Below are 18,383 nucleotides of genomic sequence, written 5' to 3'. Positions count from 1 at the left end.
AAAACACAATGCTGGATTAGTTTTGATTGAAGAATGAAACAAGCTTATTTAACTACAAAGATAGATTTTATCTACATACAAGTAATTAAAGTTAGAAATGGTTACAAGAGGGAAAAAAAGATCACACACTTCCTCGTAGCTGAGACTTAACAAAACTAGACTTGGTTAAAGGTAAAATCCTTACTACATGTTCCCAGGCAAATAGCTGACCAAATTCTCAAGTCAGGATCTGTCCCCAAAGTTCAAAGGGCTGATTCCATAGGTGGCACATGACTCATGCATTTGGGGAGGCTAGACGCGAGTTCCAGAAACTCCCTAGAAGTGTGGGGGGAGGCCCCACTGGCACCCAGACTGTGGCCCTGTTCTGCCCCCTCCCCCTACCACTCGCGCTTTTCCGCCAAGTTCTCCCCTGTCTGCTGCTCGTGCCTCCTTTCCAAGCACTGGGGGCCTTGGAGAAGGGGGTAGAAAGGCTTAAGTAGTGGGTGCAGTAGACCTCGGGGAAGGGGGGGGGGAAGAGGTGGAGCACAGGTGGAGCCATGGTCTGGTGCAGGTGGCTGCCTCCTTCTCGGGAGCTTCTAGTGGCGGTGCTCCAAATGCGGCAGGCTGGCGCACCTCCAAAGGGAGGTGTGCCACATCCATGTATTTCTTGCTTTGTTTGGGGAGCTTTAGCCTCCCAAAGCCTCTTATACCTGCCACCCATGGTTGGTTCCTTTGTCTTTGTAGGTGAAAAAGCAAAGAGAGAGACTAGGTTGTTTTTGCCCCTCACTTTTATAGTCCAGCCCCCCTTTGAAGTGGATGCTTCCCACAGCCCTAATTGGCCCGGAACGGTGAACTGCGGCCAGTGGGAGCGGTGATTGGCCGAATTGGTAGACACTGCAGGTAAACAAACTGTCCCAGCCCGCCAGCAGATTTCCCTGACCGGCCACATGCCAAAGGTTGCTGATCCCTGTCCTAAAGTATGCTGGGAAAAGGAAGTTTAACCTGGAAAAATTTTGATTTTGATTGCTTTTTGCATCCATGTTCCTTTTTAAACTTTATGGATGAAATCCTAATCCCATTGAAGTGAATGGTAAAAATCCATTTTTGCACCATAGCTGTGTAATTACTGTGACTCAGCTGATGATAATGTCCATTGGATTAAGTCCTGGGAGGAGATTTGATTCTTTTTGAATCTATGTAAAGTTGGGTGTTCAAGCTAGCATGCATGAAAAAATTACATATGGTACTGGCCACAACTTATTACCTGTCTCCCAGTTTTCTTCTTTTCATTGTTTGTGTTTATGCTCAGTGCAAATACTACCAAAAACATTGGACAAGATTATTTTTGTCTTCACTATGCTACTTTGGGATCATTGATTCTCTACAGCAGAGTATTAATAAAATTTATTTTTGGTATTTTGTATTATTCTGACTGTTTATGAACCCAGCCCAAGGCAGCTGCAGCAGTTTTTTCAAGACAACAGAGGTTAATAAATAAAATCCTACATTCACACGTATGAGACTTCAGGAAGCCATCACTTACTTTCTTTTTATAGGAAGCGGACAGCTTTGATTAACAGAGCACTATTCCTTTCTCTAGAGCTCCAAATTTGTTTTATGTTTGTTGTAAAGATGAGAACACTTCCTGCCTTAGGTTAAATTAAAACAAAAACAAACAAAGAAGCGTATTTGAGAGAGAGCATGAGGGAGATAGCAATCTACCACAGAGAGATACTGGTCTTTTAAACTAGGTTGTCTCAGTGCTCTCCAGTATTTCTTCATCAGATTGAAAGAACTAAATAAAAGGTGATAGTTTTGATGCAGAAGCTAATGTTGATTTTTGATAACCCCGCAAGTCTTTTTGACTTAGATTTGATTGAAACTGTTCACTGAATAGTTAACACTGACAGTGTACTTTTTTCTTTTAAAATGACAGAAATAGAATTAATCTAGTGTATTTCTTATGCATAGTCCGCAACCTTTTATTTTTTCCCCCTAGGCCTCTTAGCTATTGTTGTCACCCACCATTGTTTCTCTGGCAGAGAGAGAGAGAGAGAGAGCGCGAGCGAGCATGCTGGTCAACACTTTCATGACCAGACGTGTAACTACTACGCATCCAGCTGGCAAAGCTTACCCAAGGAGAACTTTTCCCCTATACACTGCAATTATATTCCTTTTGGATATGTTCTATACATTCAACAGGGATTAAAACAACAAGCTTCCATAGAAGTGACTTGTGACCTATACTGCAAAAACATGGAATAGCCAAAGACCATTGTATCATCTTGATATGTATTTTATATATCTTTGTGAGCTAGAGATTGTACTCTGCTCCTTGTGGGGGAGTTACAGGATTTCCTGCAGGAACTAAAAATAACTGGGTAGGGGGTGTAATTCATGTAAACCCCCACCCCATCTCCCAGGTGAAGATTGCACCTGCTGATTTGTCCTGATTGGAGAAGCCTAGCAAACAAAGAAATGAAGACTGTATAGGGGGACCAGCCTGACATTGGGGGAGAGGTCACACACACAAACTAAGAACTTACTGAAATAAGGCTGTGACACAGAGGGACAGGCCCTGCAAAGAAGACCTGAGCTACTTTGAAACCTGCCAGGATCTCCATGTGGAAGATAGGTTTCAGAGCAGCAGCCGTGTTAGTCTGTATTCGCAAAAAGAAAAGGAGTACCTGTGGCACCTTAGAGACTTATGCTCAAATAAACTGGTTAGTCTCTAAGGTACCACAAATACTCCTTTTCTTTATGTGGAAGATTAGGTGACAGACTGTCACCTAGGCACGTGTATAGGTGGTTTATTGTTTTTAAGAGGTTTTCTCTGTAACGGTTTTGTTCTGAATAAATAATACTTTGCTTTAAGAAGGCTGAGTAGTCACTGGTTAACCCCGTCCTTGCTCCTGAGAGAACAGCACGGCAGGTGCTGAACTGAACTCAGACCCATTGAGATAACCACAGTGAATTGCAGCCTCTCCTGCTCCAGACTGGAGATTTAGTCATGAGACTCAGCCCCAAGAAATGTGACAGCTAGAGGCCTGAGACATGTGAGGGGTTCTGTCAACGAGGCCATGAAGGGATCAGAGGTGCAGTTATCCCAGCACTGCGATATTACTTCCTCAAAAATAGTATAAAATTTCAATCAAGAAATGCATCCCAGCTGTAGAATTCTATTGGTTGGTTTAAAATTTCTAGATAAAAGCTGAATTCTTCTTTATTAAGAGATGACCCAAAGGCGTTGAATCAATAGAAAAACTCCCATGGATCAGGCTCTTAAATGCTATAGTTTTTCCCATAAAAGAGGTTCTCTTCCAGCTGTTCTTCAGAAACGTTCTTAAAACTGGAAAAATGATAAAGCAAGGGAGTAGATTTTTTTACATAGCAGTTATACCAGTAATGTTCATCACTTGTCTTAAAACATAGGGGCAGTAGGGTATTATGCAGGGTAGTGATATCAACAAGCCATTACTAACAGTATAAAATAATTACATAAGTGACACCTTAACATTAATGCTCCTAACTTCGTTACTCGTCTGAAAGGAAGGAATAGAATAGTGCACATTTTATTGATGTAAGAGATTATTGAACATGCAGCTGGCTGGAAAGATTCCATCTCTGCTCTGGCCCTGATATGCTGCTTTTGTTCTTTTCTTTGTATACATGCTTTGTGTGGTGTACAAAACAAAATTCACCAATGACAAATCTGATTTAAAAAGAACGTTGGTGGGTTCAGGATTTGGCAGGTGTCTTCCCCGGTATCAGGACACACTCCAGGTGTGTTTACAGTGAAAAAGGCATTTTTTGTAGTATGTTAGTGCTGTCAAGCAGAAAGTGGGGTAACATTCTGTTTTCACTTACACAAGGGGGGGAAAAATCACTTAACTCTAGATTTACATCAGTGTAACACCATTGGAATAAATGGAAGCAGAAATTGGTCCCCCGGCCTTTAAATGCTACAAGTGCTGCATCTGCACCTTCTGTCACAAGATCTTTTCAGTATGTGAAGTAGAAAAAGAGAGGACAGTCCTTTAAAGGCTTCAGGATCACCCATCTCTCTAGCGCACCATTCACATTCATACTTAACATGTGAAAATCCACCTTCAGCTCAGTAAAATTTGATCTGGGTTCTTAGTGGTCTGCTGTTACAAATCTGTTCTGTGTCACTTGTAACCTACTCTCTCCTGTTGGTTGCAGAGACTGCAACAAACAAATGCTGAGTTTATTACTGTATGTTTAGACTTAGCAGCACCCTGTAGATACAGGTTAGCAAGATACAGGACTTTTCTTTGGTCATTAGGTAGCTGTGCTACAGAGGGGCTAGGTATTCTAGAGGTTATAGGCTATTGGAAAGAAAATGTTATTCTGCTCTTTTTATTATTGTGTGTGTATTCTCTGTCTAATTAGTGATGTAGTCGGCTTTTAAATGTTAGAGAGCATGTGTATTGCTTTTATGTAAAAGAATAAATGAACACAAATCAGGAATGGTGACATACAAAAGCCAGTAGGAGAACACTTCAATCTCCCTGAACATTCTATAACAGATTTAAAAGTAGCCATACTTCAATACAAAAATAATAAAAAAAATAAAATCCAAAAAATTAATTAATTAATTAATTAAATAATTCAAAAACAGACTTCAAAGAGAAATTGCAGAGCTACAATTAATTTGAAAAATTTAACACCATTAATTTGGGCTTGAATAGGGACTGGGAGTGGCTGGCTCACTGCAAAAGCAATTTTCCCTCTCTTGGTATTGACACCTCCTCCTCAATTATTGGGCGTGGACCACATCCACCCTGATTGAATTGGCCCGGTCAACCCTCGTTCTCCACTTGTAAGGTAACTCCCTTCTCTTCATGTGTCAGTATATTTATGCCTGCATCTGTAATTTTAACTTCATGCATCTGAAGAAGTGGGTTTTTTACCCACAAAAGCTTATGCCCAAATAAATCTGTTAGTCTTTAAGGTGTCACTGAACTCCTCGTTGTTTTTGTAGATACAGACTAACATGGCTACCCTTCTGACACCTGACACAAATACATACAGAAGTTTCAAATTCTTGGTTCAGGCTTGTAGCAGTGATGGACTAAACTGCTGGCTTAAGTCAAGTCTCTGGTTGCTTGGTTAGAATACTCCCATTAGTATAAGTCCATAGTCCAGAGGCCTGAGCAGGAAAGAGGCCAAATGGAGATGTTTCCAGGGCCTTTTATAGCTTCTGCCATGTGGAGGAAAACATATTGTTTCAAACAAAGCCCTCAGCACAGCTAGTGGAAAATCACAGGTGAAAAGATTGTGTTTGGAATTACATGGGCAAGTCACATGTCCATGCATGGTTCTGCCTAGACACAGTATAAGCCATTACCTATAACTCAAACAGCATGTTCACAGGAAAGTCCATTCAAGGTATCTTCCATTGTGAGTTAAATATTGATTGACCCAATGTATATGTGGAATACCTTGTAGGGGTTACCCCAGGAGCAAACATTTGAAATCCAGGCATAGAGCCAATACTCATAGCTTGAAATACAAAAATGATACATGCATACAAATAGCATAACCATAACTAGCAAATCATAACCTTTCCATAGGCATCTTACATGTCACATTTTGTACAAGATTTGTTGCAAATATAGAACAGTGGTTGCAACAATGATCTATATGGCCATATTTTAATCAGATAACATCACAGTAGATACCTCCCTGTAGCCTGGATTTAGGCACCAGACTCCATGAGGGGGAGGAACATGGCACACGCTCCTCGTCAGCATCTCCAATGGCTAGTTTAGGTCCCTCCGTGGATAGTGTGGATCACATTTTTAGGTGTCTCTCCCTCCCTGTTTATTGTATAGGGAGTTACAGTGCTTAACTCAGGCTCTGTGCACTGCAGCATGTTCCTGTAATTTTCTAGGTGCCTAAAAGTAAGGGGTTGCAATGCCTAAATCCCTTTGTGGATCCAGGTCTTAATTCCTTCTTTCTCTTCCCCTCAGAAACATACCACATTAGTTTATCCTGGCTCTGCCTCCTGATAGTTGTCCGGATGTGTTGTGGTTCTGAATACATTCATTGTTCAAAATTATTCACCATATTATTTCCACAGACAGTTCTTTGTCTGTAGTTTGTTAGAGAGCTGTTCATTGTGAATATTTGGTACTCAACATATGAGATGTTTACATCTGACATACAGAGTATATTTAATAGGTTTGTTCCCTGATAACTGACTCAGTGAGTCAGGTTTTTGGAGCAAATAATCATATTTACACATTCAAATTTTACTTTCCCCTGGATGTTCTCCAATAGTTTCTTAAAATTCACTGTTTCCATGGTACTTCTTTGCTAATAAACTTGCTTGCTAGAATATTCACAGAAAGTGAACACAACTGAAGAGAATCGGTTTAGTACTCCAAATATTCTTAGATTAATTAATTAGTTGCTCATTTCTAGTGCATTCTCTGGTAAAAAGGGGACTTGACTTGTTACAGTAGGAGGCACAGCTAACAGTCATCACATAAAACCTGCTGCAAGTATATCAGCATGATGTAAGTTTTAGAAACACTAGCCTAGAGTCAGTGATCTGAACAAGAAACTTATTTCTGTAAGTTTTGGAACTGAATGTCATTATTTTAGTTTCCTAAGGTTGCACGAATGCAGTCTAGCTGCAGACTATTGTCGGACGGTAAAGTATGTGATCACATACACATTTATTTCCAAATGGACTCATGACCTTGTACATAATCCTAATGCTCCTGAGAGAGATCCAGAGAAGTAAAGTGGTGTTGCACTTTGTTTATTTGAGCAATGAAGAAATCTGACGTGATTTTTTTTTCTAAAGATGTACAGTACAAATCGAGAGGGATAACTAAAATAATAATATATTCCCAACATGAGCCAGACATTTGTGAACTTACAGAAACTAGAAGAGGAAAGGAAATGTTTCTGCTGATGACAGTGAGAACTTAGTGTTCTTAAATGTCAGAGAATTTTGTAAACAAGGAAGTTAAAAGGTTCCTTCAGAGACATGGTAACAGAGGAAAAGTCTATATTTTCTAGTGAACACTGTTGAGGAAATGGGGACAATTTTTTACTTGTATTTTGTGCTGTTCTAATAATAATAGTACACTGCAGTTCTATAGTAGTCATCTGGAGATACCAGAGCTTTTTAAAAATAATGGCTTGCAGCAACCCAGTTAGGTTGATAAATATTATTAACCCTATTTTACAGATAAGGAAATTAGTGTACAGGAGGGCTAAGTGACTTGACCATGGTCACAAAGCAAGTTAGCAGCGGAGCTGGAAATAGAAACCACCTTACTGACTCTTTCATCATGTATCCTAACCGCTAATATTTATTTCCTCATTCTGTGTATAAGGAAATAAGATAATTGCACTGATTATGCTCTTAAAATATAACTATTTTGGATTAAAGATTTTGCTTTAAATTAGGTGGTTGCGCTCTCAGCAGATGTGTGGCCTGACTTCACTGAAGTAAATGAATATCTGAATTCAGTCAGTGCAGCTGTGCTAATTTTAACTCACTGAAGACCTGGCCTAAAGACCTTACACAGTAAATTAGCTTTAAATATCTTTTCCCACAAAAGACAACTTTAGTCTGGCACACTCATGTTCTGGACAAAAGCCTGTAATACTCTAACTATATTTTCTAGTAGTCAGGTGTATACACCCCATTGGACTTCTAAATAAAATTTATATAAAAAACATAAAGGTAGCCACTCTGGCTGCATCAGCCTGATTCATCATTTCATTGCTAGGCGCGCCTAACAAATCTAATGAAATGAAAAGCATTTGCTAAAGTTAGATACAAGTTGATTTTGCTTTGGTTTCTCTTTATATATTTTAGATTGCAGCAAAATAAACTAGAGGCACTAAGTTTAATGATATCTAATTTTATTTTTGGGATCCAAAAAACATGGCTAGATAGGAAAACCATTCTGAATCAAACAGATTATTCTATTTAGCATGTTTCCAGTTGCTTGCTGCTATCAGTTTGTGCTCCTGACAGTAACCTGTGGGAGCCAAATGAGTGAAATTTGTTCAGATGATAGGGATTATACAGAATAAAATCTTTAATCAAGAAACATGGAAGCCACTGGGCTTTTCCTGTATTTATTTCCCTCTTCATTTTATGTACACACATGACTAATAGGTCTATATAATATAGTTGTCTTCCTTACAACATTAAGGTAGAGACAGTCCTTTTCATACTGTAATCCAAAGATATGTAGTTTTGTATACTCTAGTCAGATTCTTTAATACATGTCCTACATAACATTTATCATGTCGTGTAACTAATGTTGCATTAATGCGTCTACATTTGAGAAGCATTTCATACACAGAAGCCAGGAGATTAAAAAGAGGACTGTTTGCACCGCAACTGTAATGGCCAATTGGAGCTATATCAGGGATAGAGAGTAGGGGAGATACAATGGAGGGGCTGGGAGAGGGGAATTCACATAGCATTCTCTAGCTGTCCTGCTCATGCCTGCTTCCTGGACAGTGGACCCACTTCACTGGTTCACTCTATACCTAAAAAACCTGAAGTTAAATCTCTTATAATAAAATGACCTTAATGTATTGCATGCACAGTGTTGTTACCACACTAATTACTGTAACCAAAGACATTATGCATGCATGCACTGTGGGAAAGTTAGTGTTCTGAGAAATGAACATTGCATTTAAATGTGCTAGTTAATCTGCAGTGCTGTATAAATTCTTACTGTTTATATGTTAGAATTCATGTGCATAATATTTTACAATTACTTTAATTAGCTATTTTTCTGTGGGGATCAAGTGATGTGGGTCACTCGTTACCCACTTCAAGCCAAGTTACCTGACGCTATCTGAAACTACCACACAACTAGGATAGCTTAGCATGACATACTTTTTTTGACTGCAGACTCCATGATTCCTCTCGTCTCAAGCACTGGTGACAAAGGATTTAGCAAGACACCACAGGTTTGTGAGATAAGTTTCCCTTTACTGATTTGATATTCGTTTTGTATATAGTTTAATACTTTCATTTTGTGGTGTTATTGGTAACATTCCATTTTTCTGTCTGTCAGGTGACGGTGATAAAATAAAGATGAGAACCCACATTCAGGAACTTGGCCTAATTGAATCAGGTAAGTGCTTTTATCCTGCTGTGTGATGATTAGCTGATAATTATAGAGATGGGTCTTAACTAAAACTTCTCACTTGCAACCTGTATTGTATTGTTTTCACTGTCTGAGAGCTCACATGCACACACTTGGTCACTTGTTCTCTTGGCAATTACAGAATCACTTTGGGATGCTTAGCACTAGAGAGAACCAGGTAGAGGGAACTCCTGCCCTACTGAAGTTTACAGGAGACAGGAGGCCTTTCTGTTCATGCACAAACCATTAGAAGCACCAAGTTTCAAGGAGCAGGTAGCTTCAGACTGACCCCAAACGCTCAGTTACAGAACTGCATTTTCTGAGCATAGCAGAATAGTACAGATGGGAAAAGAAGAAAGAGGTCTTTACCCTCTTAAGGATCCAAGGGCAGGAAATGATATTGAATTTAGGAAAAGGGTGAATGGTAAATATACATTCGTGCTCCACAGCCACTCACTCCATACACATGGGGGTGAGGGTGATGGGAAGAAGGGTCCTGAAAACTGAACAAGGTTTTCAACAAACAACAACAAAAAGTCCTAATAAAAGAAGAAGAGGTTGCTCCTGTTCTATCTGTACTGGAGCTTTACTCTGTAAAGTCTATGGAGAAAAAGATAATACAAAAGACAATACAGCTGTCATTCTTCTTAGAGCTCTTCCCCCATAATCCAGGGGAAGGGATAATAGAATTTTTAAAAGTCTACAGTTTAAAGAAAAACAACCAACCACCCAAGCAGACTACCTTGTCACAATTTTCAGAGTATAGTGGATCTTCCTAAAATTTTAAGTTTTTCTATAAAGGAAGTACAAAAAACAGTTCTGCCCTTATGGGCAGACTCCTAACACACACACTTACTGATTTTATCTGATTTTCAAGCATCTCCAACCTTTTATCATTAACCTTATTTCCTTTAACAAAACTTTTTAGTGGCATGAGTGCTATAAAGAGGTCATGTTACCTCTGCATCCAGATGATGAAGTGATCTGCAAACATCTGATGAAGTGAGCTGTAGCTCACGAAAGCTCATGCTCAAATAAATTGGTTAGTCTCTAAGGTGCCACAAGTACTCCTTTTCTTTCTGCATCCAGGCTGTCTATTTGCTGGGAAGCATGTTCCAGGCCTATAGTTTAGAAATATCTGTTGCACTGTTTTCTTGGGAGGAAATATGCCCTGCCCCAAGTCCAATGTAGGTTATTCACACAAGCCTAACTAACCTGTACAGAAAGTCACATTAGGGGGAAATTGAGCAGTGGTATCTGGGCTTTTGTGGGCTGCACCTGCACATCTCCTTTAGTTTGGATTGTTGGATGCTATTAGAGGACTGAGAGTTGCACTTTCTGCCTCTAATTCTGATTTCAGACCATGTTTTGGGAGGCCAAAGTCCACAAATAGAAGAGAGAAAGGTGAGGATTTCTCTGAAACTACCTGGGAACTCCATGGGTCATTACCCAGCTCTAGCACCAGCCTTATTTTGACTACCCACGTTTTTATAGAAAAAATTTGTATCTATGTTTTGAAGTTGTATCATATCCAATTGTGTCAGACTGTTTTCAAAACAAACAAGCCAGGGAGACCTGATGGTGCATTTTGCTTTCCCAATGTGACCTTCTTTTGCCACATCCTGCTCCCCTTTCTCACAGAATTCATGTAGATTCATCAGTGGTGCTACCTGCATGAGTAAGGAGCACAGGATTTGGTCCTTCTTGCACAACATGCATTTAGAGCAGCAGATGTGACTTTAATTATAGGATGGTTGGGCTTCCTCATTTTCAGTTACCACAATGTATCACTAATAATATCCTACAGGACACAAGTTAGGCCACACTGATTTTAACCAAAATAAATGTTTCTTAGTGCAGCCCAGTACTCCTGTGGAGGACAGAAGATGAGCTGTCTGTAACAGATTCAGAGAAGTCAGGCAGAGTCACAGAACACATCTGTGTTACTGTGAAACTCCTCAGGAGTTTAGTCCCTTGTCTCACGCAGATCTACTACATCCACTCCCCCACTAAGAACAAAAGATGCACAAAAGCATTGAGTTCAGAGGCTCCAGATCACAATCAGCACACTACGGGGGTACCTTTCTCTTGCCAGTTGCAATTTTATCCCATATAGGGAGCAGGGGAGGTAGAATGAAGGGGCTGAGAGAGGGACACTCACATGCAATAAATCAGTTTGTTTAGCTCTAATTAATATTTAATTGTGTAATAAATCTGAATGTCTCAAACAGCTGGCAGTGTTTTTAATGTCATGTTTGTTTTAAAATAAAAACACTCATAAACCTTGGTTTGTGGTCTACTTTTTTTCGTTGTTTGAAGTTTTATGTTAAACACTTCATCATACTTAGGCTTCTTAGCTTTAAATGCAGTTATGGTCAGAAAAATAACTAAGTGAAAATGACTTACTTCTGTATTAAATATGTCAGAAAGATCCCAGACTGAGCTTGTGGGAAAGATGATCTTTTGACTTGAAATCTGACCACATTTGTTCTGGAAGTCCATTGAAAGTGTGAAATTGGAAAGATGTAACTCTCCTTGTTTTGTCAGTGGCTTATCAGAGAACTATGGCACTTTAAGTTATTGTTACCCGTTTTCGGCCTGAGCAGTTAGCCAATTTTCAGGAGCCTGTTGTTTTGGTAAGGAGGAGAAATTGATGATGAGCCAGGTATTTCTTTGACACAATCCTGTTTCACTACAAAGAATGTACAAAGTCCTCTTTCCCTCAGCACAACTGGAATCAAACAGAAGAGTTTCTTTGTTTACAGTTCCAAACCCCTTTTCAGCTAGCATTTAGCTCAAACGCTCTGTTAGCTTTTTTCCAGGGAGCATGCTACTAGTTCTGTGGCTGTATCCTTGGCTTTCTGCTGCTTCTCTCTGACACCTCCTCCAAATATCCAGAATAACCCCTTTGCCCACAGGGCTCAGTTTCTGATCAGTCTTACCGGTGCCTTTATTTTGGGCAGCAATATGGGCCTGTGATTTGCGGGGGAGGCTTCTATTGTTTCAGCTGTTTAGTTCCATAAAGAAGCTTATTGTTTCTTACATTTATCCTGAATGAAGGACAACTGTTTCATCTACCAGCTTCAATGAGATTTAACCCAACCCATAATATCATTTTGCTACTCACCTAGTACATGATAGCAGTGAGGTAGCATTGGACATGCATAAATAAAACTGTTCATATAAAACTTTGAAATATTTAAATAGTATTGCATCATTCCTTTTTGCATTATTATTTATATACTCAGAGTTCTAGGAAGCTAAATCTGCAAGCCTCCAATTATTTTACAGTTTAAAATATAATCATACTTTGTGTGATTTGAAAACAAAACATGTCATCTGTATATGCACAAGTGAACAGATTCAGCAACTGAGCCAAATTAGTGTGGTTTGTATTGCCCAGGTGAGAATAAGTAGTGTTTAACCATTTTTTAGTATAAAGAGGCTCCTGGGTTCTTGCCTGGAAAAGAGAGTTCTTTTGAAAATGGGAAAAATCCATGAAATTGCATCATTAAAAATAAAGACTTCGAATATGAACCGTATACAAAAGGGCCAAATCCTGCTTGCCATCTCCATGTGAGTCATCTCACTGACTTCAAGGAGAATACTTCACCACCTGGGAAACGCCAACTGGTTCAAGCTTCAGAGTGGTGAGAGCCCAACACTCTCACTCTCTTCCCCCAATGTATAGCTTTCTAACCCTGACTTGTGTGATAGTTATAGATTTCTGAACCTGACTTTTGTAATCAAATTTAAGCTAGATTTAATATTGTAACTGTTTTGTTTGTTTGCTTGTTTGTTTGTATGGTCATTACCTGGCAATAAATAACTTATGGTTAAGCTGGTTGCTTCCCTCCCTCCCTCCCTCTCCCCCTCTCTTTTGTGTTTTTGGCTTCCCTGTTCCTGCAGCAACACTCCAGTTACCTAAGCTAAAGATCTCTGTAGCACCCAAAAATCCTGCAGGGTTTGCTCATCAAGTGGGTTACTACCAGAACAATTGGAATGTGAAAGCAGGAATAGGGACATGCTGAACCTCTGGCATACGAGGGTGGCAGCTTGAAAGTGCTGCTTGACCCAGCCTACAAGGGTTCAACTGATTGACCTGGTCTGCTCAGACGTGCTCTGTTAATGTGTGTGTGCGCACGCACACATGCTCACTCATCTGATTCTGGGGCTGGAGGAACCCAGCCCTGGGGAACCTAGGTCCTGCAGGATAGGTTCCCCAGGGCTGGTGCTCCATTGGGAGGCAACTTGCAGAAGGGAGAAGTAGAGCTCTGTATAAGAACACAAGTGACACAGTAGTACATGGATAGAATTACAGAAACCCCCCGCCCTCAGAAGAGTAACCCTAATAAATGAGCATACCCCAAGCATAACAGGCAAATCTAGTAACACAGAGCAGCTGGCTGGCTGCACAGAGGTGAGCAAGCTGTTTCAGAAAAGGGTAACTTGCTCCCTCCCTCAGAGGGAGTGGGGAGAAATGGGAGGAATTGTCACTGAGCCCTAAATCATTCTCTAGTCTGCTGGCCAGTGGTGCAGTAATGTATCACCCCCCACTGAGGGCAGGATTTACAGATAGGGAGTTCTCAGCATCTCAGACAATTTAACTACATCCATACCACAGCCCAGGAATGGATCCAGAAGGAAAATGAATAGGAAGCCAAAAGTGTTTGTAAAGAAGGCATTATAAGAAAAACACCAAAAATAATAATAATTTACACTTACATGGTGCCTTTCCTAGGAAGCACTCAAAGCACACTGAAAATGTTAATTACACCTCATAGTGCTTCTGTGAGGTTTTTTTAAATACCCATTTTACAAATTCCTAACTGTAACATGAAGCAACTGGCCAAAGATTATGCAGCAGGTCAGTGGAAAAACAGCTCAGAACCAAGAAATCCTAACTATCTTCAGTCACTAGACCACACTTGCTTATGAAAACAAGGTTAATAAGCTGAAATATAATAGTAAAGTATAATACATTTTGAACATATGGATCTGAACAAACAAACAAAGGAGGAAATAAGGCTAATGCAGCTACTAATCTAACATATAAAACACTAGTCATTTGGGGTAAGAAATAAGAGAATGAAAAGTTTTCATAGAGAATTTTTGCAGCCTCTGCAAAGTTTGATTTATAGTAGCTATTTTCAGAAGTGACTCTTTATAAAGAAATAGCTGAAATGATTTTTGATTAGGGGACTGGATGACTCAAGCAATTGATAGAGAGGTCTGAGGGCTTTTCACAGCACTTGGAATTTGGTAGTGCTGTTTTCATCTGTTGGGCATAGAGGTCCTAGGAGACATCACAAAAGCTACAATCACACTTAGCCCTTTCAGCAGCACAGAGAATAAACATCTTGTTACCTTGTAAGTTTATTGGTGAGGTAGTGTGCAAAGCTCACCCACATTGCTCCCTGGGCTGTTCCAGTTTCCTGGATACATCGAGGAATTTCCTCTTTAGTGTGGTGAGCCCAGTACCTTAAACAAGCAATAAAATTAGTTCTGTTAAGTGTGAGAGCTTTGACAGTCCTTGGAGAAGACGTGGCTAAAGTAAAACTGATTGTACCTTATACAGAAAGGGAGTTGAAAATAAGAATTTTGTCTCAAGCAAAGAGAAGAAGCTGGGACTAGAAAGAAAGAGAATGAAAAAGAAAGAAAAAAGTCTCTAGCAGAACCCACCTCCTTCTACTCAGGGCTTGTTTTCATGCAGTCACTCATTTTTGTTCAGTCTCCCTTTGGCTGGTCATTTCATCCAGGCAGCAAGTTGTCTCTGGCTCACAACTGAGCCCAGACATCCCTCACCAAGCAAGAAACAAAACTCTGGTCAGCCCCAATCTGGGCTGCTTCTTTGCCTTTTAACTCCACTCTCTACACCTGACATCTGATGCAGGTATAGCAGGGCGGGGCCAACCGGGTTCACAGGCCTTCATTAAATCTTCATTGCCAGAGTGGGGCAAAAAAACCCAGGCTAGCAAGGGCAGGGAGTGTCTAAAATTACCGTCTTTGGGGAACAAGGTGGGAGCTGTCCAAAAAGCTCGGTCACTGTGCATTCCCTTTTGTGTATGTCTTATACAACAAGCGTTCTAAAAATAGAGCATAGCCATGGCGGTGCAAGCGGTGCAGAGGGCTAGCCACCCCGAGTATGTACACAGCCAAATTACACCAAGGAAAACAGTGTCCAATGCATTTCTGATGCAACTTAGCTGTCAGAAATCAACTGTCCACAGCTCAACAAAAGTGTTAATACATATTCGCCTCTCAGTATGCCTCATCTTTTTGGCTTGTGATGCAAATAATAAAGAGTACATATTAAAAAAATGCCATTGATTAATTGAGGCAAAATACATATAACTGGAAGGAACGTCCTTGTTTATGCAACCAGTTCTCTGTGTAAGGGGTTTTTTTTCCGGGTACCAAAACCCAGGGCCACAGAGAGGTTTTGGGGGGGCCAGGGCAAAATCTAAAACTGGTGCTCCCCACCCTTCCAAAATTACCACTTAAGGGACGCTCCGTGTGGTGGATGGGTTGAAGAGCAATCCTGCCCCACATTTATCTCCCAACAGTGGCTCCTGTCCCACTGGGCTGGGCACAACTCCCTGCTCCAGGCCTTGCAACCTGGCACACAGGGTAGCAGCACCACTCAAATTTGGTGCGACGGCCCCTCTGTCATGATGGAGGGGTGTGGCGTGGCGAACCCGAGTGGTGAAGCAATCTCATCGCAATGCCACTCGGTTTGGGGGCCTTCCAAAGGGGTCCCAAGGTAAACTGCCTCCCACCAAGTGGCCCTGTCAGGAATATTGTGTGGCTAAAAGGATGCATGTATGACTTAATTTTTGGTCCAAAATATAGTCCAATATGATATGCAGTATTAAAATACAGAATGCAGTGTATTTACTAGGTATAAAATTAACATTCCTTAAAATTTACACTGCAACAGTTCACTATTTGTATGTATATCTCCACGTTTGTAACTCATAATATTGCTTTCAATGCTGTTCTCACGGAGAGTTCACCCAACCACTTGTTCTGAGCTGTTTTCCCCCAATGCTCTTCACCAAATTACCCCGAAGAAAGAAAGGGAGACAAAGAGCTTCATCAGAAGGTGTTGTAAAACCCACTTCATGGCCAGTTTCTGAGAAAGGAGAGAAAAAGAGCTGTGTTAAGTGTTACCAAGAGTTGCTGCTTCTGAGCTCCTAACTCAGGCAAAACACCACAATGAGAGAGTTGTTTGAACAAAGAACAGAGGATGTGATCCACAGTTTACATCACTTCTCTGGACCAATGAGTGAGAAACTTCAGGTTACAGTATTGTCACACAGCTAGCAGTAAGAGCTTTACAACAATTAAAATATCTGTAGCACGCTGCTGCAGACAAACAGCTCTGGGGAAATCCTGTCCCCAGGTGTAGAGGGCCTGGGTCTAGTGCTATCTGTACATTATGGTGGGGCAGTGTACCAGGAGCTGGTGCACGGGGTCCACACTCCTCCACTACCCTCACCTCCAGATGAAGGAGAGATTCACCACATGTCGACTGCTGCAGATCTGGAGATGCAATAGCAACCACTGAGCAATTCCGTGGTGCAGGTGGAGAGAGGATTCAGTGTCACTCGATTCACACCCCTATCCTTCCACCTCCAAACTCACACTCAAGCCTTAGCTATCTCATGGTCTGTGCAATTAAGTTATTAAGATTTGGCCTTGCGCTTCCTGTTTATAAATATATATTTGCCTAGATATTGACATTGATATCTGCCGATGTGCAGCATTAGTTCAAGAAACAATGATGTGTGGAATAGTCATTGCTAACCTCTAAACCAGCCCACACACTTTCATCAATCCCTTGAAGTCTGCAGCGCAAGGGAAAAAAAAAATGCAAACATGCAAAATCAGCCCGCCACAGCACTAAACTGAAGGATGCAGTACTGTAGCCTTAAAATATGGTGCTTCCTCTAGCACCCGGTGAACCAATCAGCATTGCTCATAAGACAAATGCTGTGGGAGCTAACAGTTTACTGTAAAAAAAAAATGAAGAGTTTAAATTGGAAAAATTATAACAAGAGAAATACAGTGTGAATTTACACCAGTACCGAGAAGGGCTTTTTAAAATTAAGATTTTACCTTATAGAAATGATTATTTATCACTATTATGCAATAACCAAGACTTTTGAAAGTTGTTAATGTTATCATGGTACTGAAACCAGTAATGCCTCTCTGATGATGGGACATTTAAGAGATATTTACATGATTAATTACAATCTAAGGAAATTCTTTTAACCATGAAAAAGTGACCTGGGATGAAAGTTGATACACAAAATTTATTTTTAACGAAATGTAAAACAGAGTTTTAATTGCCTATGGCATTTTTAGATCTAGAGCTTCAAAAGTGTACTGTAACCTTCCTTGACTTTTACTTCTTTTGAGCCAAGTTATTGACAACCACCCAGTCAAGTTATATCAATGGGGACACATCAGAATTTCTTGAGAAATCAAATGTAAGGCTAAGCCAGTTCCACCATGTTAGTGGCCTCATGAAATAAATGAAAAGATGCCCATTGATTTCAGTGGTCTTTTGAGCAATCCCCAAGGATACAAGAGGCAACCAAGAGATGCCAATGTGCATTTATTGATATTTTATAAATAATTTTATAAATAAAAATGTAATCAGTCATTTAAAAAAAATTAAAATAAAGTGCTCATTTTGTTGAGGAGCACTCAAGCTGATTTTCATTTCCCTTTCCTTGGGACTTATGCAGGATGGGCTAGGCTCTGTGTTTGGGTGTGTATTGGGGGAATACTGTGACTGGTAAGAAGTCCCAAGCTTCCATCTGCTATTCTCCCACAGACTTCTCCTTTAGTCTTCTCCTTTCCTTGATTCAACCTAAAACAGATAGATTTTGTGGCTACTATTCTTGTGGACAAGCAAATACTAGTTGATTGCTTTAAGGATATTTCGCCTATCCAGCAGAGATGCTCTTGCCCTTTTTTCATTCTGGAATTGAATGATATGTCCCAAGGATTGTATTTTTTCACATATGTTCCACATAGCTTTAACTTTAATGTAAAAAGCCTCACAATATGCTTTCCTAGTTTAAATTACAAAATACCCTTTCTCTGTTTCTCCAAGCTTACCCATATTGGGCTTCATTGAAGTTGTGCATACATGTTTTCATGTCCCTTTTATTGTCAGTTGTATCCAATTGCATAGTCTGGCCAACTAGAATGTAAGTTGGTGTTGTTGTATAT

The 18,383-nt window shown here is 40.2% G+C and overlaps 1 protein-coding gene across 2 annotated transcripts in view; it reads left to right on the top strand.

Annotated features, from left to right (window-relative positions):
• PDE11A (phosphodiesterase 11A) overlaps positions 1-18,383 on the top strand; it is a 224,288-nt gene that overhangs the window by 73,140 nt on the left and 132,765 nt on the right. The window contains exon 2 of one of the 2 annotated variants that reach the window (XM_075117976.1): positions 9,066-9,125. The exons of the other annotated variant lie outside the window; for it this stretch is intronic. The gene's annotated coding sequence lies outside the window, so the exon portion shown is untranslated. The remainder of the gene's footprint in view (positions 1-9,065; positions 9,126-18,383) is intronic. 2 annotated transcript variants of the gene reach the window in all.

The sequence above is a fragment of the Caretta caretta genome, chromosome 11 (assembly GCF_965140235.1).
Source record: "Caretta caretta isolate rCarCar2 chromosome 11, rCarCar1.hap1, whole genome shotgun sequence".
Classification (NCBI taxonomy): domain Eukaryota; kingdom Metazoa; phylum Chordata; order Testudines; family Cheloniidae; genus Caretta; species Caretta caretta.
The sequence above is the reverse complement of the archived record's forward strand: the minus strand, read 5'-3'. Positions and strand labels throughout refer to the sequence as shown.